The sequence below is a fragment of the Mustela lutreola genome, chromosome 13 (genome assembly GCF_030435805.1).
Source record: "Mustela lutreola isolate mMusLut2 chromosome 13, mMusLut2.pri, whole genome shotgun sequence".
NCBI classification, from domain to species: domain Eukaryota; kingdom Metazoa; phylum Chordata; class Mammalia; order Carnivora; family Mustelidae; genus Mustela; species Mustela lutreola.
This window is the reverse complement of record NC_081302.1, coordinates 50,795,059-50,819,653: the sequence shown is the minus strand read 5'-3', so window position 1 is coordinate 50,819,653 and position 24,595 is coordinate 50,795,059.

Here is a 24,595-nt window from a genome sequence, read left to right as displayed (position 1 = left end):
CAAGGAAGAGAACAACAAAATGAAAAGACAATTATAGAATGGAAGAAAATATTTACAGACCACATAGGCAGTAATGGGTTAATATTCAAAATATATAAAGAACACTTACAACTGAACAGTAAAAAAGCAAAACAAAGCAAAACAAAACAAAATTTTAGACCAAGAGATAGAGTTCAACCAAGCACCTATACATACTGAATTTGTCTGTGGACATAAGTTATGTAATTGACTTGAATACAGGTTGCATTTTGGTTAATTTTAATACATTGATTTAGAACAAGTAAATGGGAACATGAGGGAAATTTTCTTTACTTCTAGTTTTATTACAGTTGCTTAATTGGGCAAATTACATATATTATATAAGTAAGAAAGCAACATACTTTTCCCCTGCTCCCAACATATTTTCTATGCTGTAGTCAAAATTATATTTTTAAGTTAAATCTGATCTTGACCTACTTCTGCTTAATGCCATTCAATGTCACCCAGTTGCACTTAGGATAAACTTTAAATTGTTAATGAAAGCTATTAAGGATTTTGCATTTCATATAAATCTGGCCACTGCTTCTCTTTAGCCTCATATCTTACCCCTACTTACTTTGCATGATATACTGCCACAGGTTAAACTTCCTTCAATTTTAAAACTCACTACTGTATTTTTTTTTCTGATCCATTGCACATAATACTCTTTTCTGCTTATTTGTTGTCCAGTTCATACACATTTTTCAACATCAGTTTAGATGTCATTTACTCTGGGTGGGCTTTTCTGACCCCAAAGTAAACATTATGGCATTCTTTTTATATACTGTTATAATTGCCTGTCCATTTTCCCTCTAGATTGTAAACACAGTATCTTATTTTCTCGCCATGCTTGTTTCTGTATGTATAATTGGAGACCAGAAAGGTTAAGGAAGTTGATCTAGTTCACAGGGATTATAAGTGGCAGAGTTTGGCCCTTTCACAAATTGTTTAATATGTATATATGCATATATATAACTGTTAAACCTTTCTTAGTTTGTACACGATTTTTCTTGTATTTCTAATAGCTAAAAATATCATTTGCTCTACATGTTTTATAGTATATTTTGTGAATATCTGTTTTTCACATGTGTATTATGATCCTGATTTTATGTATATGGCCAATATGTTTATCAACACATTAAAATAAAATGCTATTATTTTTATAAAATGCTATTTTTATGAGGATTTTTATAAAAACATAGAGCTCTTCATCATATCATGAAATCAATTGCATTTTTCTGAATACATTATGGATAATTTTCCAGAAATAAATATCCATTTCACATCCATTAAATTGGTTAGGAAAATTGAAATCTCACATATATGGCAGTCACTTAAAATATTTTTAAATTTGAAAAAGAGAGGGTTTGTTTTTTTTTTTTAGATTTTTATTTATTTATTTATTCGTTCAGAGATAATGAGAGAGACCAAGCACAGCAGGGAGGATGGCAGACAGAGGGAAAAGCAGGCTGAAGGAGAACCAAGTTCCCCACCAAGCAAGGAGCTCCATGCAGGACTTGATCCCAGGACCCAGGGATTATGACCAGAGCTGAAAGCAGACACTGAAGCAACTGAGCCACCTAGGCATCCCTGAAAAATCAGAGTTTTTAATAGTTTATTTAAATAACCTTCTTGTGGCAGAGGTTGAAGAGGTTGCTGCCTGTGTTCTCCTCAAGGATTTTGATGGATTCCTTTCGCACATTGAGGTCCTTCATCCATTTTGAGTCTATTTTTGTGTGTGGTGTAAGGGAATGGTCCAATTTCATTTTTCTGCATGTGGCTGTCCAATTTTCCCAGCACCATTTATTGAAGAGGCTGTCTTTTTTCCATTGGACATTCTTTCCTGCTTTGTCGAGGATTAGTTGGCTATAGAGTTGAGGGTCTATTTCTGGGCTCTCTATTCTGTTCCTTTGATCTATGGGTCTGTTTTTGTGCCAGTACCATGCTGTCTTGATGATGACAGCTTTGTAATAGAGCTTGAAGTCCGCAATTGTGATGCCACCAACGTTGGCTTTCTTTTTCAATATCCCTTTGGCTATTCGAGGTCTTTTCTGGTTCCATATAAATTTTAGGATTATTTGTTCCATTTCTTTGAAAAAGATGGATGGTACTTTGATAGGAATTGCATTAAATGTGTAGATTGCTTTAGGTAGCATAGACATTTTCACAATATTTATTCTTCCAATCCAGGAGCATGGAACATTTTTCCATTTCTTTGTGTCTTCCTCAATTTCTTTCATGAGGACTTTATAGTTTTCTGAGTATAGATTCTGTGTCTCTTTGGTTAGGTTTATTCCTAGGTATCTTATGGTTTTGGATGCAATTGTAAATGGGATTGACTCCTTAATTTCTCTTTCTTCTGTCTTGCTGTTGATGTAGAGAAATGCAACTGATTTCTGTGCATTGATTTTATATCCTGACACTTTACTGAATTCCTGTATAAGTTCTAGCAGTTTTGGAGTGGAGTCCTTTGGGTTTTCCACATATAGTATCATATGATCTGCAAAGAGTGATAATTTGACTTCTTCTTTGCTGATTTGGATGCCTTTAATTTCCTTTTGTTGTCTGATTGCTGAGGCCAGGACCTCCAGTACTATGTCGAATAGCAGTGGTGATAATGGACATCCCTGCCATGTTCCTGACCTTAGCGGAAAAGCTTTCAGTTTTTCTCCATTGAGAATGATATTTGCGGTGGGTTTTTCATAGATGGCTTTGATGATATTGAGGTATGTGCCCTCAATCCCTACACTTTGAAGAGTTTTGATCAGGAAGGGATGCTGTACTTTGTCAAATGCTTTTTCAGCATCTATTGAGAGTATCATATGGTTCTTGTTCTTTCTTTTATTGATGTGTTGTATCACATTGACTGATTTGCGGATGTTGAACCAACCTTGCAGCCCTGGAATAAATCCCACTTGGTCGTGGTGAATAATCTTTTTAATGTACTGTTGAATCCTATTGGCTAGTATTTTGTTGAGTATTTTCGCATCTGTGTTCATCAAGGATATTGGTCTATAGCTCTCTTTTTTGATGGGATCCTTGTCTGGTTTTGGGATCAAGGTGATGCTGGCCTCATAAAATGAGTTTGGAAGTTTTCCTTCCATTTCTATTATTTGGAACAGTTTTAGGAGAATAGGAATTAGTTCTTCTTTAAATGTTTGGTAGAATTCCCCCGGGAAGCCGTCTGGCCCTGGGCTTTTGTTTGTTTGGAGATTTTTAATGACTGTTTCAATCTCCTTACTGGTTATGGGTCTGTTCAGGCTTTCTATTTCTTCCTGGCTCAGTTGTGGTACTTTATATGTTCCTAGGAATGCATCCATTTCTTCCAGATTGTCAAATTTGTTGGCGTAGAGTTGTTCATAGTATGTTCTTATAATAGTTTGTATTTCTTTGGTGTTAGTTGTGATCTCTCCTCTTTCATTCATGATTTTATTTATTTGGGTCCTTTCTCTTTTCTTTTTGATAAGTCAGGCCAGGGGTTTATCAATTTTATTAATTCTTTCAAAGAACCAGCTCCTAGTTTCGTTGATTTGTTCTATTGTTTTTTTGGTTTCTATTTCATTGATTTCTGCTCTGATCTTTATGATTTCTCTTCTCCTGCTGGGCTTAGGGTTTCTTTCTTATTCTTTCTCCAGCTTCTGTAGGTGTAGGGTTAGGTTGTGTACCTGAGACCTTTCTTGTTTCTTGAGAAAGGCCTGTACTGCTATATATTTTCCTCTCAGGACTGCCTTTGTTGTGGGAAAAAATGAACTATTGGGATTTCATCAAGATCAAAAGCTTTTGCACAGCAAAGGAAACAGTTAACAAAATCAAAAGACAACTGACAGAATGGGAGAAGATATTTGCAAACGACATATCAGATAAAGGACTAGTGTCCAGAATCTATAAAGAACTTAGCAAACTCAACACCCAAAGAACAAATAATCCAATCAAGAAATGGGCAGAGGACATGAACAGACATTTCTGCAAAGAAGACATCCAGATGGCCAACAGACACATGAAAAAGTGCTCCATATCACTCGGCATCAGGGAAATACAAATCAAAATCACAATGAGATATCACCTCACACCAGTCAGAATGGCTAAAATCAACAAATCAGGAAATGACAGATGCTGGCGAGGATGCGGAGAAAGGGGAACCCTCCTACACTGTTGGTGGGAATGCAAGCTGGTGCAGCCACTCTGGAAAACAGCATGGAATTTCCTCAAAATGTTGAAAATAGAACTGCCCTATGACCCAGCAATTGCACTACTGGGTGTTTACCCTAAAGATACAAACGTAGTGATCCAAAGGGGCACGTGCACCCGAATGTTTATAGCTGCAATGTCCACAATAGCCAAACTATGGAAAGAACCTAGATGTCCATCAACAGATGAATGGATCAAGAAGAGGTGGTATATATACACAATGGAATACTATGCAGCCATCAAAAGAAATGAAATCTTGCCATTTGCGACAATATGGATGGAACTAGAGCATATCATGCTTAGCGAAATAAGTCAAGCAGAGAAAGACAACTATCATATGATCTCCCTGATATAAGGAAGTGGTGATGCAACATGGGGGCTTAAGTGGGTAGGAGAAGAATAAATGAAACAAGATGGAATTGGGAGGGAGACAAACCATAAGTGACTCTTAATCTCACAAAACAAACTGAGGGTTGCTGGGGGGAGGGGGTTTGGGAGAAGGGGGTGGGATTATGGACTTTGGGGAGGGTATGTGCTTTGGTGAGTGCTGTGAAGTGTGTAAACCTGGTGATTCACAGACCTGTACCCCTGGGGATAAAAATATATGTTTATAAAAAATAAAAAATTAATAAAAAAAAATAAAATAAAATAACCCTCGTGTGAATTCATTTTTCTTAATTTATTCACTCTATAGTAACATTATTCATAATAAATATGTCACTTACTCCTTAAGTTTTTGTCTTTTTTTAATACTTTCTGTAAATATAGTGTCTGGAATGTAATAAGCCTGCATATGATTCTAACCTTGGCATGTAATATTTGATATTATATAAATGTGTAAACTATACATAATAATGGGTTATAGATAACACCTATCCAATTACAATTATATCTTTATTTAAGAAAAAAATAAATAGAGATACACGTTTCTATTTCTAATAATGGAAAAGTAGCTTTTATTGGATTAACCCTTCTATTAAGACAGCTGCATACACTGGCAAACATATTTTGAAAAATAACAGTTTTGAGGTATTTGAAAGTGACCCAAATCAGACAGAAGTCTCATTAATTTAACCACCAAAGGCAAATAAAAAACAACCAAAAAAAAAAAAACCCACTTTACTTAATAAAATGGTGATTTTGTCCCTGAGGCCACTCCCAAGTTTGAACAGTTCACAAAATCTGGTTTTATTAACCATAAAAGCAAAGTCGTATTGGCCAGAGTAGTCAAAAATGTCAGGTATGCTAAAGAAACTATAAATTGGGAATCTAAATGAGTGAGCCACAGAGGATGAAGGCCCCAAGCTTTTCTATAACTCTTTCCAAACACTTGGGTGAACCCTGAAATGTTAATGAATGGGTAGGGCTCCAGAGAGTACAAGTAAAGATGAGGGGAGCAAGGCTGCCATTTCAGTTGCTTCTAAATCAGAAAAGACATTTATGATTCAGTATCATCAAGTAAAAGCGACTTTGCAAATACAGGTTTTCTATGAAAACAAGTTCTATATCTTTAAGTTAAAGGTCATCTCCAAGTGCCAAGAGATTTGGCCAAGGGCTATATGAAAAAAAATAATAAGTAATTTAAAAGTGATCTGTTAGTGTTTTAACTAATTGCCCAATGAATAATGCTTACTAATATTAAGAGACAAACATTAAATGCATGATACACACTGTCCAGAGCCCAACAAAAATTATTAGGCATGCAAAGAAAAATATGAACTGTAGTTAAGAAAATTAACAGACCAAGAGTTTAATATGTATTAAAGATTCTACAAGAAGAAATTAAAGATACTGTATGTGAAGTAATGGTCAATTTCAGAAGAAATTTGAAAACTGTCAAAAAAAAAAAAAACAAATGGAAATTGTAGAACTGAAAATATAATACCTGCAATTAAAAGCATTTTATAGATGAGGTGCCTGGGTGGCTCAGTGGGTTAAGCCTCTGCCTTCGGCTCAGGTCATGATCTCAGGGTCCTAGGATCCAATCCCACATCAGGCTCTCTGCTCAGCAGGGAACCTGCTTCCCTTTCTCTCACTGCCTGCTGCTCTGCCTACTTGTGATCTCTCTCTCTCTCTGCCAAATGAATACAAATAAAATATTTTTCAAAGCATTTTATAGGCATCAATTGCAGCTTGGACACAGCAGAAGAAACAATTAGTAATAACCTGAAAACAGATCAGTCAGTGGACATTATCTGTATTAAAACACTGAGAGGAGATGAAAACAAGTGATTCTACACTAAAGGTGGTTGAGTATAACTTCACACTGTTGAGATGAATGCTTAATAGAATGACTTTCTGCCAAAGGGTACGTACGGTACCTGCAGTGTCAGGGGAGGGTGAATAGTGAACAAGGTTAGCGTCATCAGCCACATATGACAAGTGTATATATAAATCATATGTGTCTTTGATATAATACAGTGAGAATGGCACTTCACCTTTCTGGTCTTTCTCCCCAAATTCCATAACCCTAGTCCAAAAAAAAAAAGGAGAACAGCAGTCAATCCCCAGCTGACAGATATTCTACAAAAATCTGACCCGTCCTCCTAAAAACTGTCTAGGGCATCAAAAATATGGAAAGCCTGGAAACTGTCAGTCTAGAGAAGCCTAGGACGCTGAAAACTAACTATACGATAATATCCTGCATGGAATTCCAAAAGGGAAAAAAGGACATTCATTTAAAAATAAGACAATCTGGGTAGAGTTCAACTGATAAATCAATATTGAAAAGTATACTAAAATAGAATAGGGGAAACAGGGCAAGGAGGAGATAGGAACACTTTGTTCTACCTTTGTAGCCCTTTTGTAAATCTAAAAATATTCTAAAATAAAAAGTTTATTTTAAAAGGCAAGTGAAGAAAGCCAATGCCCTGTGAGAGAGATAAAATATGGTTTAATGTAAAATTGGCTTCAAACTTACCAAATATGAACAAAAACATCATCAACTTAAAGATCTTGTATAGAAAGCAAGATAAATACAAAACAAAAACAAAAACAAAATAAATTTTAAAAACGTAGGCCCATGCTGTTCAAAATGCTAAACACACAAAGATAATGAAAAAAAAAAAAAAAAAAACATTCTAAAGTGGCAAGGCAAAAAAAAAAAAAAAAAAAAAAAAAGCTGTAATTTCAGGGAAACAATAATAAGAATGACTTAGTGACAATTGAAGATAGCTGACTCCTTTTAAGAACTAGAAGAAGCTACAACACAGTGGAATAGCATATTTAAAGTGCTTGGGGGAAACAGAAACAATAATCAAAGAAAAAGGAAAGGAAAAATTAGATTCTTTGTTAAGTCCTTCCTATGTCATGGAAATGATATGATGGAAATTTGGACTTCTAGAGAGAAAGAAAGAACTAGATAAGATGAGTAAGTGGATAGTAAATATAATAGACTCTTCTTTCTTTTATTAAATTTATAACACTACTTTAAGCAAAAATAGAAGCAGGGTATTGGAGATACACACATATATGAAGTAGTTTAAAACTGCACAAAGGATAGAAAAGGAGTATAAATGGGAATATAGTGTTATAAATTTCTTACAGTTCAGAACTTGTAAGAATAATCCAAGATATAACGAGAAACTCATAAAGAAAAAAATAAAAAGGTATTGCTAAAAACCTTATACAGAAGATTGAAGAATAAAAATACTCAACTAATGCAAGACAGGAAATGAGCAAAGGAAAATAATAATGAATGTGTTAAACAAAAAGCCTGAGATGTCAGTAGTTGTATTGAATGTGACTGGACTAAAGATGACAATTAAAGTGAAATCTTGTCATACTGGATAAATAAAGAAGGTTCAATTATATGCTGACTTGAATTTTATAAAGCATAAAATTTTGGTAAGTGTATTTTGAAAGTTATATAATGAAACAAGAGTGATAGAAGAGCCAAACTCATCTTGAAAAAGAACCACAAAATTAGAGGATTTGTAGTACTTCATTTTAAAAATTACCTTACAGCCACGGTAATCACTGCAGTGTGGAATTGGCTTAAACATCAATAAGTAGGAAGCTGAAATACAGTACAATAGAAAAGAACCCCCAAAAATGTAAACAATGCACAGTCAAATGATTTTTGAGAAGGGTATAAGATAATCCAATTGAGAAAGATACTATTTCGACAAATGATTCTGGACCAACTAGTTATCTATATGAATATTGATAAACTTCACAACATTTACATATATGAATTTACAATGGGTGACAGACTTCAATAAGCCCTAAAATATAAGAATTCTCATAAAAAACTGGGGTAATATTTTTCACTTTCACATAGGCAAAGATTTCTAGGACATGAAAGTCATAGCAAAAGGAAAAATGAATAAATTGGACTTTGTCACCATTAAAATTTCTGCTTTTCAAAAGACAACCAGATAGAGCACCTGGGTGGCTCAGGGGGCTAAAGCCTCTGCCTTCGGCTCAGGTCATGGTCTCAGGGTCCTGGGAGCCCGTATTGGGCTCTCTGCTCTGGGGGAGCCTGCTTCCTCCTCTCTCTCTGCCTGCCTCTCTGCCTACTTGTGATCACTGTCTGTCAAATAAATAAATAATTCTAAAAAAAAAAAATGACAACCAGATAAATAGCCTATACAACATGAATACGCATTTGTAGTTTCCTTTTGTTCCTCATTGACTGAATAAAATTCAAGAGTGACAACTTCAAGGGTTAGTGAGGGTGTGGAACAACTAAAATATTATATATTATATATTTGCTAGGAAGAGTAAAACAAAACAAAACACCTACTTTAGAAAACAGTTTGGTAATTTCTTAGAAAATTTGTCATTCAATGATTATATGACAGTAGAGTTACACTTCTGGGTATTTCTCTTAAAGAAATGAAAACTGCTTTACAGAAGAACTATTTACAAAGAAATGGTCAGAGTTCTTAATAGCCTCAAACTGAAATAAAACAAAGGGCTATGTGAAGGTGAATAGATAATTAAATTGTGGCAAAGCCAAAGTCATGGACTATTCCTCAATAAGGTCAAAGTGATAATATTAATGATTCTTAAAAATTTGTTGAGTAAAAGTATCCAGTGACAAAAGAGAAGAGAATATAATTCTAGTTGTTGGAAATCTTAGGACAGGCAATCATTCTAGAAATTAGTGTAGTGGTGTGATCTGGACATGGCGGTGGTTGACTAGAAAGGGTACCAGTGAACTTACAGATTTAGTGGAAATGTTTTATACATAACTGGCATGTGCTTATGCAGTGAATATAATTATTATATCTCATCTAGCTATGCAGTTTCAAAACTGCATTTTCTTGTGTATGAATTAAACTTCAGTATAAGAAAAAATATATCAATATTTTAAAGACTTTTATTTAAAACATATTTTAATACTTAATTATTAGGATTTAAATATGCATTATTTTCATTTTTAATTTACTTATATATATATATTCATTATAACTGTAATTTTAACATCTGCATGGCATTCCATTTAGTTTAAATTTCCACATTTATTTAGTCATTCCTCTATTAGTGAGACATTTAACACTGCTCCTTAGACAGGGTATTATAGCCAATCCTTGCTAGATGCTAACTTTATGAAGCTAGCAAGAGCCTGTCCAGTCTTTACATCTCATCTCTATTTATATCAACTGAAGTATATAAAAAATTCCTGGTAGCCATTGCTGTTGTAAAATGCAGTGTCCCTCCATACCTACACAGAGTGGAATGGAGCGTAGTTTAAGGAGCACAATGGACACAAAAGTAAAAGAGGGAATTGTGGGTAAGGAAACTGAATTGGGGTGATCATAAAGCACAAAGGAAACTCTATGCAAGTACATTGTATAATAGATGGCTTTTATTTTTGCTCATTCTACCAAAGTTGTATGAGGTTTATAGAATACTAATATCCTACAGACTAAGCCTTCCACTGTATGCCTTCATAAATAGCTAAGTGTTAACTTTATCTCATTCAGAGTGAGAAATGATAAAATAGTTGAATAGTTGAAAAGGAGCAATTGGAGCAACCAAAGGTGCCACCCTAAGCAGAGAAACTATCAGGAGGCATAGGTGTGTTTTTAATATATGTGACCAACATCCCATTGATGGGTGAAGAGTTGTCTGAAGACAAATGACAAGGACACACCTAAGAGTGAAGCCCCAGCAAATGGGAGTGGTGCAGGGTACGGAAGACATGTCAGAGCAAGGGACTGTTGCATCATGGGTGGTAAATCAAGCTTCATTAATTGGGAAATATAATGTGAGAACATCAGCCTCCAGAGACACAAAGTAGATAGAGGAAGAAAACACAAAACAGCATAGTAGGTGGTGGGTGGCAGGCAAGGGATGGTGGTACTGAGGTCATATGGTTCTTTCAATTAGAAAAAGCTGAGTATATGTCTTGCACCATGGAGCAGTGGAAACTGAGGTATTTTGTTGTCTTTATTACTTCAAAGAGATTCTCCTATTAAAAAAAAAGTTAGAAAACAATTATATTGGCGAATTTAATTTGGAAATTGTAATTACATGAACCCAGTTTATATGTTAGAGGAAAACCTAGGCAATGAGGCTTTCTTTTTTTAGTATATGTCATTTTCATTTTTCCATCAAATTTGGAATTTTGGCACAGAGATTAGTCTTTTTTCTTGTGGAGAAATAAGTATGCATTCAAATTTAAATTTATTCTTGATAGTACTTACATAATATATAGTCACTATTGTAGATTCTTACATGTATCCATCTACAAATGTCTATATATGCATGTGTGAGTGTTGGTTAACAGCCTTGGAAATTAGTGTCTTCTTATTCTGCTTGCAATCTTATCTCCAATGGGATTCTTGTTTTGCTTGTCACCTCTTGTAGCTTCTACTAAGTGAGAAGATAGAATCACTGATTAACTTTTAGGTGTTGTCACTTAGGAGCAAACTGTAAACACAGGATGTTTTCCAGGTTTTTTAAAGGGACTATTCCCACAGTTTATACGGACCTATGCTACTTTTTTTTTTTTTAAATTTCCTGTTAAACTTTTTACATAAGGAACAAATAACTTTCTTATTTTAATAACAACTGAAATTAGTCCGAATAAATGCTAATTAAGCTTTTACAGGGGAAATCCAGTGTTAGTAAGCCAGAAGATAATACATCTTCACATTTGAAAATGCTAATGAGATTTATTGTCATTATTGATAATAGTTTATTTAAAATATGGTTATTTTAGGGTCAGATATGTCAAAGGAGGCATAAAACATTTACTAATATCTAAATCAAAAAACGGTAGAAAATTTGTCTTTTATCACCTAAAATTTCTTCTTCTAGAGAACCTAAATGTGTCAGACATTCGAAATTGGGATTCAATACTCTGAAAACCCCCTATTATGCTGGCATAATGGAACAATAGCACTCAGTTGTTGCGCTCCATTTTAAATGGTACATCTATTATTATACTAATGATTACAAACCATATGGTGTAACCAATAGGGCTGTCTTTAAATACACTAATTACATCAAGTGCAGGCTATAAAACAGGTGCTAAAACAATGTTCTCACACACTGTTTTTCATTTACAGCTCCATAGAAGACCTTTAGTACAGAGATTGGAATTCCAATCTATTTCCATGGACTCCCATTTGACATTTAAAGATCCTGCATAACAATCCAGTCAACACCAATTTAAACAACAAATATGCTATTTGTTAGTAAACCTAGATATAGATTTTTATTTTTAAACTGAGGAGAAGAGCAATCTAAAACAAATAATGTCAATTTTTATTGGGAGTTTTAAAGCCAGTTTTATCTATTATATGTTGTGCCATTCTACATTTATAGAGTATCTAATTTCTTATATATTAGGATAATATGTAAATAATCCAATAAAAGACAATAATAATGTAAGAGCAAAAGCATACGGTTAAGTCATTGTCTCATGTCTTCCAACAACCAAGTGACTTTGGCCAAGCAGCTGCACATGAATGTTCTGATTTTCCTCTATAACGAGATAAAGAGATTGGATTGATTCAGGTTATTTCTAAGGTCCTCTCAATGTGTAAAATTCTACTATTCTTTTTTTTCTTTAAGACTATATATGTGTGTGTGTGTGTGTGTGTGTATATATATATATATATATATATATATATATATATATATATAACATTCTATTTATTTCTTTACCACAGAGAAAGAGAAAGAGAGAAGCAGACTCCTTGCTGAGCAGGGATCCCCACATGGGGCTTAATCCCCGGACACTAGGATCACTACCTGAGCCAAAGGCAGACAGACACTTGACCAACTGAGTCACCTGGGTGCCCCAAGATTTCTTTCCTTTTGAGAGAGGGAGAGAGCCCACAGGCACATGTGCAAGCTTGAGCATGAGCACAGGGAGGGACAGATGGAGAGGGGAAAGTGACTTCCCACAGAGCAGAGAGCCTGGATTCCAGAATCTTGAGGTCATGACCTGAGCTGAAGGCAGATGTTTAACTGACTGAGCCACTAAAATTATATTATTCTTGTGATGAATTTGTTAGAGGCAGTTAGTTAGATTCTATCTACCAGGTTGCCTGGAGGCCAGCAAAAAAGAAATCATGGGCAGCAGTGGAAAGTCGGAAGCCTGTCCTGGCAGCACTAGAAACAGAACCAAAAGAAGTCAGAACAAACCAGATAGGCCCAAGATGCAGGACAAAGTAGGCTGGAGAGCACTAACCAAATAAGGAAGAAAAGGCAGAAAACCCTGCTTCTAAGAAATCTCTGCCCCAAGTAATGAATATTCTACCCCCTAGTTAATAGCTGTCAATAAAAGATAGAAACCGAACCTCTGGGTGCATAGCTCATGAGCTCCTGCTCTCTTTCTCTCTCCCCACTGTACTCACATCTCAAGAGTGTACAAACTTGTCTGCTTGTGTTGTTCATCTGCTGTGTTGTGTCTGTCTTTGAAATCTTTCTCATGACAATACAAAGAGCATTCAGCTACTTCTTTGGGATGGACCGGATGAGGTCTTCAGAACCAGGGGATGGGGGGATAAGGGAATAGAGATTGCCAGGGGGACCTCCCCAGTTCACCTGGAGAAAATTTGATAAGATACTCTCTTTGACCAAACTTCAATTAGGTTCCTTTAAGCCCTCTTCTTAACTAGGCCACAACCTTGGCCTCTATCCATGTCAGGCCTACATGGCCCAGTTTGAGCAAGAATCTTACTAAGTCAGTTTAAAGGGAATCCTTCCATCCTTGATGTCGGATCAAACTCCTCATTCCCCACCATTGATATCTGAGCACCCTGGTCTGTCCTCAGCAAGAATCTTAAAACAGCTTGGCATGAATTGTCCTACTCTTGATGTCTCCTCTAGTTTCTTTCAATCCACTGCACTCCACACCTTAACCTACTCTTTGGCAATTAATCCCCACTTGTCATTATTGTATTTGAGTAGAATATGATCTCTCTTCTACTGTCAAAGTCTTGACACCTACCATGATAGTTCTGAATAAAGTCTTCCATATCATTTTAACAAGTGCCAAAATAATTTTTTCCCTAACAAATTTAGTGATAATATTCTTTAGGCCCAAATGCCAAATTTTCCCAGAGCAAGGAGTGAACCAAGAATCAGCCTGTGGTGAAATTCCAGTTTTGCCATCATTTTCATAATCTATAAATCTTTAAGAATATTATTCAGTATTGACCTGCCTCAGTTTCTTTACAGATTTAATGGTTTAGTTGAAAATAACAAACTCATAAATCTGTTTTGAGGCCTAAGTGAGGTGAACCTTGTAACGTGTGCTAAAACTTTGCTTGGCACAGAAGCCATACCAAATAAATGCTAGCTCTTACTGCAATAAAATAATTATATTATGAGCACAAACATACTAAAACTATGAATGCTTATAAATATATTTCAAAATGAAAATGAAAAACATATAGCTAAAAAATGTACTGGAAGAGAAAAATTGTGGGTGATATTTTATCTTTTTTAAAAAAGTAATATTTGGGGCACCTGGGTGGCTCAGAGGGTTAAGCCTCTGCCTTCAGCTCGGGTCATGATCTTGGGGTCCTGGGATCGAGCCCCACATTGGGCTCTCTGCTCAGTGGGAAGCCTGCTTCCCCAACTCTATCTGCCTGCCTCTATGCCTACTTGTGATCACTCTGTCAAATAAATAAAATCTTTAAAGAAAAAGTAATATTTACCTAAAAGTTTATCCAGATTCATATGTGTACATATATGCATGCATACATACATGCATATATATATACACACATATATATGTGTATAATATTTTTCACTAGCAAAGCATTTAACGTGAAGCATGTATAGTCTAGATTGCAAAAAAAAAATTAAAAAATAATAAAAAATAAACCCAAAAAAACAAATTTTAAATAATTAGCAAACAAATTACTTATTTGCAAATTACTGGCTGGTGTATGTTAGTGGCCTAAAATGAAAATTGGTTCTCAAATTACTAGTCTGTAATGAGATAAGAACTTTAATGAGAGAGTAAGTAGTTACCAGCATGTTGGGGAATAGTAGAACACAGTTGGTCAAAAATCTCTATTAAAGGATGTTTGTTTACTTAGGCTGAAATGACACAGTAGGAAGGAGGTCATGGGGTTTCTGGCAAAGGGATGAACTTTCTAAGCCTGCCTCATCTCTGGTGTCCATGGGTTTGCAAGCATTCCTGCAGGCTTTGCTTCTGGACACGATGGTGCCTCCAAACATAGCCTCTCTTGCAAGCAGAGCCTCAGCATCCCTCCATTCAGACCTGTCTGACATTGATCTCTTCCCAATGAGAGATGAGAAAGTAATCGCCATGTCAAAAGAATATTCATGGAGAATTCATTTAGCTGAAATATTAAGTTAGTAAAATGAACCTCCAGAATCATATGAGGGTATTAGAAGTGATTGTCAGGGCTTAGAAATTTCCAGTCGGTCAGATGTCAGTTAACATGAAGTAGCAGATTCAATGAACTTCCAGAACACTATGAAATCACTTTACGTGAGGCAGCAGCAGGAGGCTCTTCACTATCTTTTAGCCATATTCTCAGTCAGCAGGTGATATAATCAGCACTGCCAGTATCTTCTTCCTTTCCTTCCTCACTTTCTCGCTCCCTCCCTCCCTCTCTTCTTTCCCCCTCCCATCCTGCTCATCAGTACAACACCCTGCATGAACTTTTCCATAACCTCTACGCAAGTTGCCCTCTGCCTAATTCCACAGTATCATCTATAAATTGCTTTTGACAATATCATTATTTCTAGGCGTAGACCTTCTTTTTGTATCTTGAACATGTAACTTAGAGTCTTTGCATTTTGTATTGTCTGTCTTGAATATTGATCCCACAGAACTTTGTTTGATCAATGTCTTTTTATAATTTAGGACTCAATTTGAAATTAATCTCATACAGGACTTATTTTTTCCTCCAGCTTTATTGAGATATAATTGACACAGAGATCTTACATGGCTGTACTCTGGAGAGAAGTTTATAAATCAGAGCACAAAATTAACAACAGAGGGTAACTTATTCTCTATTACATAACCAACACCTCTAACTGTACCTGGAACATAGTAGTTATTCAATTATTATTTGTTAAATAAATGGGCTTTTTTTGCCATGCTTTGTGGTAGCATTGAAAATACACTGGTAAATAAGAAGTAAACATCATAGCTGAAAAAAAAATTAAAAGTAATAAGTATAACAAAATAAATAGAGTAATAAACTGCTGGAATAGAAAAGAGACAGGAAGTCAGTTTTAAACAGGGGAAAAAAATCTGTGAAGAATTTAAGTTAATACATGAAGATACTTGGCCAATCATCCAAAGAAAATATTACAAGGACAGGAAAGAGCATGAACTAATTTTCTGAGCAGTTAAAAGTTTAGTGCATAAGTGGGTAAATGATTCATAAGCATGGGGAAATTTGCATCAGCAGAATAATGCAAACATTCAGGACCTTGTAAGCCATGGAGTAATGTTTGGATTTTATCCCAACTGCAATGTGAAAATATCAAAGAGTTGAAGCTAGTGAGAAACAGATTGAATTTTCTTTTCTTTCCTTTTTTTTTTTTGTTTTTTTTTACATTAAAAAATCTTTCTGACTTCTGTATAATGGAAAGTAAGTTGGAGGCTAACCAGGATTGAAATAAGGAAACATTTGGGGCTCCTGGCTGGCTCAGTCAGTGGAACATGTAACTTTTGATTTCAGGGTTGTTAAGTTCAAACCCAACACTGGGTGTAGAGGTTACTTAAATATAGCATTTTTTTTTAAATGGGGGGAGGGGACATGTTTAGAGGTCACTGCAGTAATGTAACCCAAATGTCAGATATATAGATGGAGAATAGTGATTGGCAGAATCAATAAAAATGAATGATAAATTTGATAGAAAGTTTACGATAAAGGCAGCCTCAGAATTCAAGTTTGGGCAAATAACTGGACATTGGCTAAAGATGCCTTTCAAAAGTAGAAAAGAATTTAGGAGAAATAAATGGGACAATTGTGAGACAATTTATGAGAACTTAACACTTGAAAGAGCAGGAGCTGGTCAAGCAGAAATGTGAAATGAATGATTGGATACATATGACCAAAGCTCAGAAAAAAATGTCCGGGCTTAAGATATAAATTTATGGGGGTGCCTGGGTGGCTCAGTGGTTTAAAGCCTCTGCCTTAGGCTCAGGTCATGATCCCAGGGTTCTGGGATGGAGCCCCACATCGGGCTCTCTGTTCCGCGGGGAGCCTGCTTCCTTCTCTCTCTGCCTGCCTCTCTGCCTACTTGTGATCTCTATCTGTCAAATAAATAGAGGAAGTCTTTAAAAAAAAAAAAAAAGAAGAAGATTTAAATTTATGAGTCATTAGTGTATTGATATTTTTATAGCCAAGGGAAGTATGTTACCACTTCAGGGAAGAGTATAAAAATCAAAGAAGACAGTATTGGGGCCAAACTTTGAGGAATATCAATGTTAAGATGTCAGTTTCAACATAAGAACAATCAAAAAAAGATGACAAAAAATAAAGAGTGAGATAGCATATCATGTACTGTAAAAGAGAAAACTTTCTGAAAAGTGAATACATTAACAACTATTCGAATAACTTCAGTGAGTGCAAAAAGACAAGGGCATAAAAGATCCATTGTTCCCCATCACTTTCAAAGGCTGTGTGGAGATGGAAGCCAGATTGAAGTGAGTACATGAACCACTCCTTCCCAAAGTTTGGCTTTGAAGGAAGGTAAAGAATTTAGAGAGTTGAGGAAAGAGAAAACTGTGATCATGAGGCTCTTTTTTTTTAAAGATCTATTTACCACCTCCTGTGTTCCAAACCATAACAATCTATAATTATTGTTCTGTTTGAAATGCTGCAGCTGGAAGAACAGAAAACTTAGAGAGTAGTGCTTTAAGCCAGAGTTACTTAAGAAGGATTCTTGATGAAGGTAATCTGGAGCTTGTTCAGCAGCTCAATATCACCATCAAGGACCTAGTTTATTTCTATTTTTCTCCTCTGCTTACATTGGCCTGTTGTCCTTAAATGCTTTGCAACTGCTCATCATAGATTTACAAAGGTCTAGAATCACGTATACTTTAGAGGCAGGAGGAAGGGAAAAACTCAGCACTTCTTTCGTTTATAAGAAAGCAAATGAATATCTTCTTCGTCTCAACATGAGTTCCATTGAGGTGTTATTCGCCAGAACTTTGTTACATAGCAGTTCCAAAACCAGAAAAGTGAGTGGCTTTTCTAGCTTCTTGATTCTTTCATTCTTTCTTTTTTTTTTTTTAATATATTTTTCTAAAGATTCTTATTTGTTTGACAGAGGGAGACAGTGAGAGAGGGAACACAAGCAGGGGGAGTGGGAGAGGGAGAAGCAGGCTACCTGTCAAACAGGGAGCCTGAGGAGGGGCTCAATCCAGAACTCTGGGATCATGACTAAAGCCCAAGGCAGATGCCTATCAACTGAGCCACACAGGCGTCCCTCTAGCTTCTTGTTTATTATGGAAATAAGCAAAGGGGAAAAAACGAAATTTGCTATTTGCTAACAGTGAAAATCTGCATCAGCCATGTAATAGAAAAATATCAGCAGAATGTAAAAATAATAACTTTAAAAATGAGATGATGAATTTTATATGGTAATATAAAATAAATTTTAAAATATTTCCTTAAAAAAGGGAAAAGAGCTTTCTCAAAAGAGCTTATCTGTGTGTTTCTAGTCAGCATGTTTCACATATGGAACATATGTGAAGATTGACATCACTTATTTTGGAAATTTCTAAGAATTTTTAGGGCAGACACTAATTTTGAGCCCAAAGTGATCATTATTTTTCAACAATGATGGCTCACCAATATAGAGCTCACTAAACCCTCTGTACTCTTAATTTTAGTTTGTGCTTCCTTTTCTGCACCTCTGGATCTTACATTTTAAGTTTGTTTTTTTTTTTTTTTTTTTTTTTTCCTTAAAGATTTTGTTTATTTATTTGACACAGAGAGAAAGATCACAAGTAGGCAGAGAGAGAGAGGAGGAAGCAGGCTCCCTGCTGGCAGAAAGCCCAATGCGGGGCTTGATCCCAGGACCCTGAGATCATGACCTGAGCCGAAGGCAGAGGCTTTAACCCACTGAGCCACCCAGGTGCCCCTTACATTTTATGTTTTATATTCTTCTTGAATTATTTCATGTTTATTCATTGTTTTCTCATCAACAATACTGGTTTGTTATGGAAGTTCTTTATCTCCTGTGTCTAAGATTTTCTTATGCTCACAGGACATTTTATTAATCTGTCAGTAACTGAAGAAATTATTTAATTTAATTTTTGAATAACTCTGACATCACACTACATATTTTAATTAGGGTTATATGTGAACAATGGAGTTTGAAAAGCATGTTTTCATTATCCAAAGAAACACTTGAAATAATAACAGGGAAAAGCTCCAAGGAACAAATGCTTATTCTATTTCCCATGTTAAATTACCTGCTAGATGTCATATAATAAATGTTTTGGGACTTGTCACTAGAACACCAGCATACAGCTTTGCATTTATAGGTCTGCTCACCTAAGAAAGTGACTTCAAGGACCACTGTGTCCTCCATGGCTTTTTCTCCATGTAAGGGCCCCATAAATTGGCCACAAGCTTGTGAAATTTCCTCTATGATTTTTATCTCACTAACGTGATCTAATTTGTTTTGCTGTGGTTGGAACTAGAAAATTGCTTAGACACATTATAGTATATTATATTATATCTGCTGGTATATTAGTAAATGAGTTCTCTTGAAAGAAAAAGAAAGTTTTGATTTGTGTCATTTGCTAATTTGTCTGTTATGAAAGCTCACACATGATCAACTTCAAACCAGGAGTGACTTAACAATGCGCTTGCCAAATCCCAGACTATTTGACAAGTGGCTCTCCAGAGCTAGTGCCAGCCAGATCCAGTTCAAAGGTAGTTTGAGTTCATTAACTCATATGGCTGTCTGTCAAACTCCCCAAGTTCTACAGGAAACAGGCTAATAAAACTGTTCATTTGTAAACACAGTCTACCTTTCAAAAAAAAGCAAGAATTGTCTCAGAAGACCTATGTACAGTGCCTGAAGTTGAAGGAGCAGAAGGTAAAATCTTGACCCACAGAAGATTATTTCTAGACCTCGACACGTAATAGAATTAACTCTGCTAGAATTTTTTTTAATGTCTTAGCTGATCATTTTTTTCCTTCCATTTTCTTCCTTTTGAAATGGAAAATCTGTAACTATTATCCTATGCTTGCTTCATGACTGTATTTTGGAAGCAACTAACTTGTTTTTTACATTGACAGGTCTACAGATGGAAAGGAATTTTGCCACAGGATGGGTATTACCCAAAGTGTCACCCATGTGTGAATTAGATGATGAGAGTTCAGACTTCTAAACTGATGGATTCAGATGAGATTTTGGATTTTAGTTGATGCTATACTAGTTTGAGGATGCTATACTAGTTAGAGACTTTGAGGATTCAGGGTTGAGTTAATGTATTTTGCAATTGAGATAGACATTAATTATTTTATTAGAAAGTTTATAACATCTTTTAATACTTTAATAAATTAACTTTCATCATTTACAACTTTAATCAATATACCATTTCTTTTGTACATGGTGCAAGACAGAAATCTATCTTTATCTTTTTTTTTTTTTATTCCCAGTTTTCCAAGATACATTTTTTATGTACCACACCCAGAACTTTTAAGGATCGGAGAGTGCACTGTGGCAGGCTAGAAAGTGTTTCCTCAAAAGATATCAATGTTCTAAATGATGGGGCTACTGGGCGTTACTTTGTATGGCAAAAGAAACTGGCAGGTGTAATTAAATTAAGATGGCAAGATTATCTTGGGTTATCTGGGTATTCCCTAAGGGCAATCATTAAGTATCATTGTGAAAGGGAGTCAAAGAAGGATTTGACACAGAAAAAAAAGAAGGTACCATGACCAACTATGGAGCCAGAGACTGGCATGATTGGAATGATGTAGCCACAAGACAAGGAAGTATAGCCTTCATGAAAAACCAGAAAAGGCAAGAAATAGATTCTCCTCTGGAGGAAGCAAATCCATGTCAATATAATGATTTTGAGCAAGTGAAACTAATCTAGATTTCCCACCCAAATTTGAGAGAATAAATCTCTGTTGGTTTAAGGTAATTTATCACAGCAGCCACAAGAAATGAATTAAATGACTAAATGTGATTTATCTCAAAAATGTATGATTGATTTGAGTGTATGAAAACTAATTAGCATAATTCACCATATTAGCAAACCAAAAAAAGGGAAACCAGGATATTCTCAGTAGATGTAGAAAGAAAAAAAAATGGCAATTCCAACATCCATTCTTGATTTTTTTTTTTTAAGAATTTATTTATTTGGAGAGATAAAGAGAGAGAGCACCCACGGTGGGGAGAGGCAGAGGCTGAGGGAGAAACAGACTCCCCACTGAGCAGGGAGCCCCACCCAGGGAACATGGCATTTAACCTCCCGAACCACCCAGGTGCCCCACATTCCTGATTTTAAAAAGACTCTCAACAAACCAGAAATTGAAGGAAACTTTCTCAATGTGATAAAAAACACTTATGTAAATCTAAATTTATTTTCCTTAATGAGAAAAGAATGGATTCCTGCTAATTAAAAGATAAAACAAAACAAGGCCAAGGATACGCACTCATCATTTCAAATCTGACGTTTCTGGCCATTGCAGTAAGTAAAAGGAAAAAAAAAAAGCATACTGACTATAAAGGAAGTAGTACATCTAATGTGGTTTTGGAATATAGTTGAGGTTTGGTGGTATGAGATCCGGAGCCACCATTCCAGAAAGAATTCTTAAGACATTTTGGTGCTGGGGCACCTGGGTGGCTCAGTGGGTTAAGCCTCTGCCTTTGGCTCAGGTTATGATCCCAGGGTCCTGGGATCGAGCCCCACATTGGACTCTCTGCTCAGCAGGGAGCCTGCTTCCCTCTCTCTCTGCCTGCCTCTCTGCCTACTTGAGATCTGTCTTTCTGTCAAATAAATAAATAAAATCTTAAAAAAAAAAAGACATATTTGGTGCAGAACAGTGGTTTTATTAAAGCACAGGGAGAGGACCATGGGCAGAAAGAGCTTCTGCAATGGGTTTGTGAAGGGTGGATGATTATACACTTGGGGGTTGGGGGAGGTAAGGAAAGGGAGGTTTTCAAAAGAGCTTTCATATGCCAAAGAGGACCCTACTGGATCCTCCTGGAGACCCTGCCATTATCAAGTTCAGGTTGTTTTTCCCTCTAGCAAGGCACTAACATTAAGATATTTGGGAGCTTCCTGAAGGAATGTCACACCTATCCCACCCAGGAGTGGGGGCAGGGGGATTTGTGGGGTGTCAGCTTGTGCTTTGTCCTCAGCTTGCCCTCATCACGTCTATCTTTACTTACAGATATTGTAATCTTTTATGTAGAAAATGGTGATATCTAATATCTGAAAAAACCTGCTAGGAACAAGTCAATTTATCAAGGATGCTAGGCACAAAATCAATATGCAAAAGTCAACTTTGTCGGACTCCGGTAGGTTTTGCGGGCCGACAGGCACGAGGAGAGCATCCGGGCCAGCCGGTAGCTCCCCTTGGGGCTGAGCGGGATGGCGAGTGTCGCGAGTCCAGGCTCATTAACGAACCACACCAGACTCGGGGGATCTGTCGAAGCAGGATCTCACTTTATTGAGCGGGGTTGCAGCTTATATTGGGTAGGGGATGGGAAATGAGGTCAGCGGGGAGAAAGCCTATGGGGTTTGGTTACGTAGTCAGTAACTGGGTAGGGTATGTTGGGCGAAAGGAGGAAATATCAGAGATATGCGGAACCGAAACCGCCACGTTGGCGCCAATACTACCACGGTGGCGCCTTTTCTAGCCGGAAGAGAAGGCAGGCCAGCGCCATCTTTGCTGTGCCCAACACAACTTCATGTCTATAACAAACAATTAGAAATTAAAATAATAATATTGCTTAAGTAGTGTCAAAATATGAACTATTTAGGGGGAAATGACAACATATATGCAAGGTTTTTACATTTAAAGCTACAAAATACTGCTTAGAGAAATTAAAGATGAACTATAAAACGAGAGTTATAGTACATTTATAGATCAGAAAATTCATTATTGTTAAGATGTCAAGTCTTTCTAAATTGAACTATAGTTTTAATATAATACCAAAGAAATCCCAGGAGTCTTTTTTGGTAGAAATTGATAAACTGATTCAAAAATTTCACAGAAATGTAAAGGTCATGGTTCAGCCTAAAGAACTTTTAAAAAGAAAAACACATTTAGATTTTTAACTGGTTTTATGAATTATTTTAAAGTAGCAGTAATAAAGACAATGTGGTACTGAACAAATCATTGAAACAAAAGGGGAGGTCCAAAAAATAGACATGCATATAAGGACACCTGATTTTTGGTAAAGGTGCAAAGGCATTGTAGAGGGAAAGAATATTTTCAACAAATGATTCTGAAACAATTGACTATTTTCTACAAAAATTTAAAATTAATTAAATGCACACTGCACACTATAGAAAAGATTAAAAAAAAATCCAACATAGATCTAAATTAAAATAAAGAAAACAGAAACAAAATTTTTATGACTTGGGATATATAAAGATTCTTTAGATATAACATCAAAAGTATGATCCTTAAAAAAAAAAAAAAAAGATAAATGGGCCTTCAACAAAAATTAAGAATTTCTCTTCTTTGAAAGAGAATGATAAAACCATAGTCTAGTAGAAATTATTTATAATTCTTACATATATAAATATTTGCATCCATAATACATACATACTTTCAAAATTCTGTAAGAAACAACTCAGTTAAAAATAGGCAAAGGGCACCTGGGTGGCTTGGATGGTTAAGCATCTGCCTTCTGTTCAGGTCATGATCTCTGGGTTCTGGGATTGAGCCCCATGTTGGGCTCCCTGTTCAGGGGAGAAGCTGCTTCTCCCTCTCCCTCTGACTATCCCTCCTTCACCTGCCCCCTGCTCCTGCTCTCTGTTTCTCTGATATGAATAAATAAAATCTTTTTAAAAAATGGGCAAAAGATTGAAAACCTACTTCACGAAAGAAGGTACATAGATGCACACATGAAATAATATTCAGCATTGCTAGTGATTATGAGTATACTAATTAACTCCACAATAAAATTCCAACATACAACTATTAGAATGGCTAAAATTAAAGACATTAACCATGCACTGTGTTGGGAAGGGTATGGAGAAACTAGAAGTCTCATAAACTGCTGCCCAGAATACCTGACATGTCTGCTTGGAAGCCAGTTTAGTAATTGTCTAAAAAGTTCCCCATACAGCTAGCTGCTCCATGATCCTATCATTCCGTATATCCTTACAAAGACCTGTGCATGAAGGTTCATAAAAACTTTATTGGTCCTCTGTTTTGATGAGTTTAACTTTTTTTAATTCCACATATAAGGGATACCATGCAGTATTTGTCTCTCTGTCTGGCTTATTTTACTTAGTATACTGGGCTCCAGCTTCATCCATGTTATCACAAATGGCAGGATTTCCTTCTTTCTAATAGTTGAATAATATTGCAGTGTGTGTGTGTGTGTGTGTAATATATAAGAATTTATATATAAAATATATAAATATATATATTTCCTCCTAATAGTTGAATAATATCCCACTGTGTATGCACATATCACACCTTTATCCATTCATCAATTGACAGATATCTAGGTAGTTTCCATACCTTTCTTGGCTACTGTGAATAATGCTACAATGAACATGAGAGTGCAAACATCTCTTCGATATTGTGTTTTCATTCCCTTTTTATATATAAACACTTTAAATATCTTTCCATTTTATGTGTCAATTATACCTCAATAAAGCGAGGTGGGGGGGGACCTTATTTGCAGTAGCCCAAATCTAGAAACAAATCTAGAAACAGCTCCAATGGGTAAAGGTATAAACAAACTGTTATTACTGTACAATGGAATATCA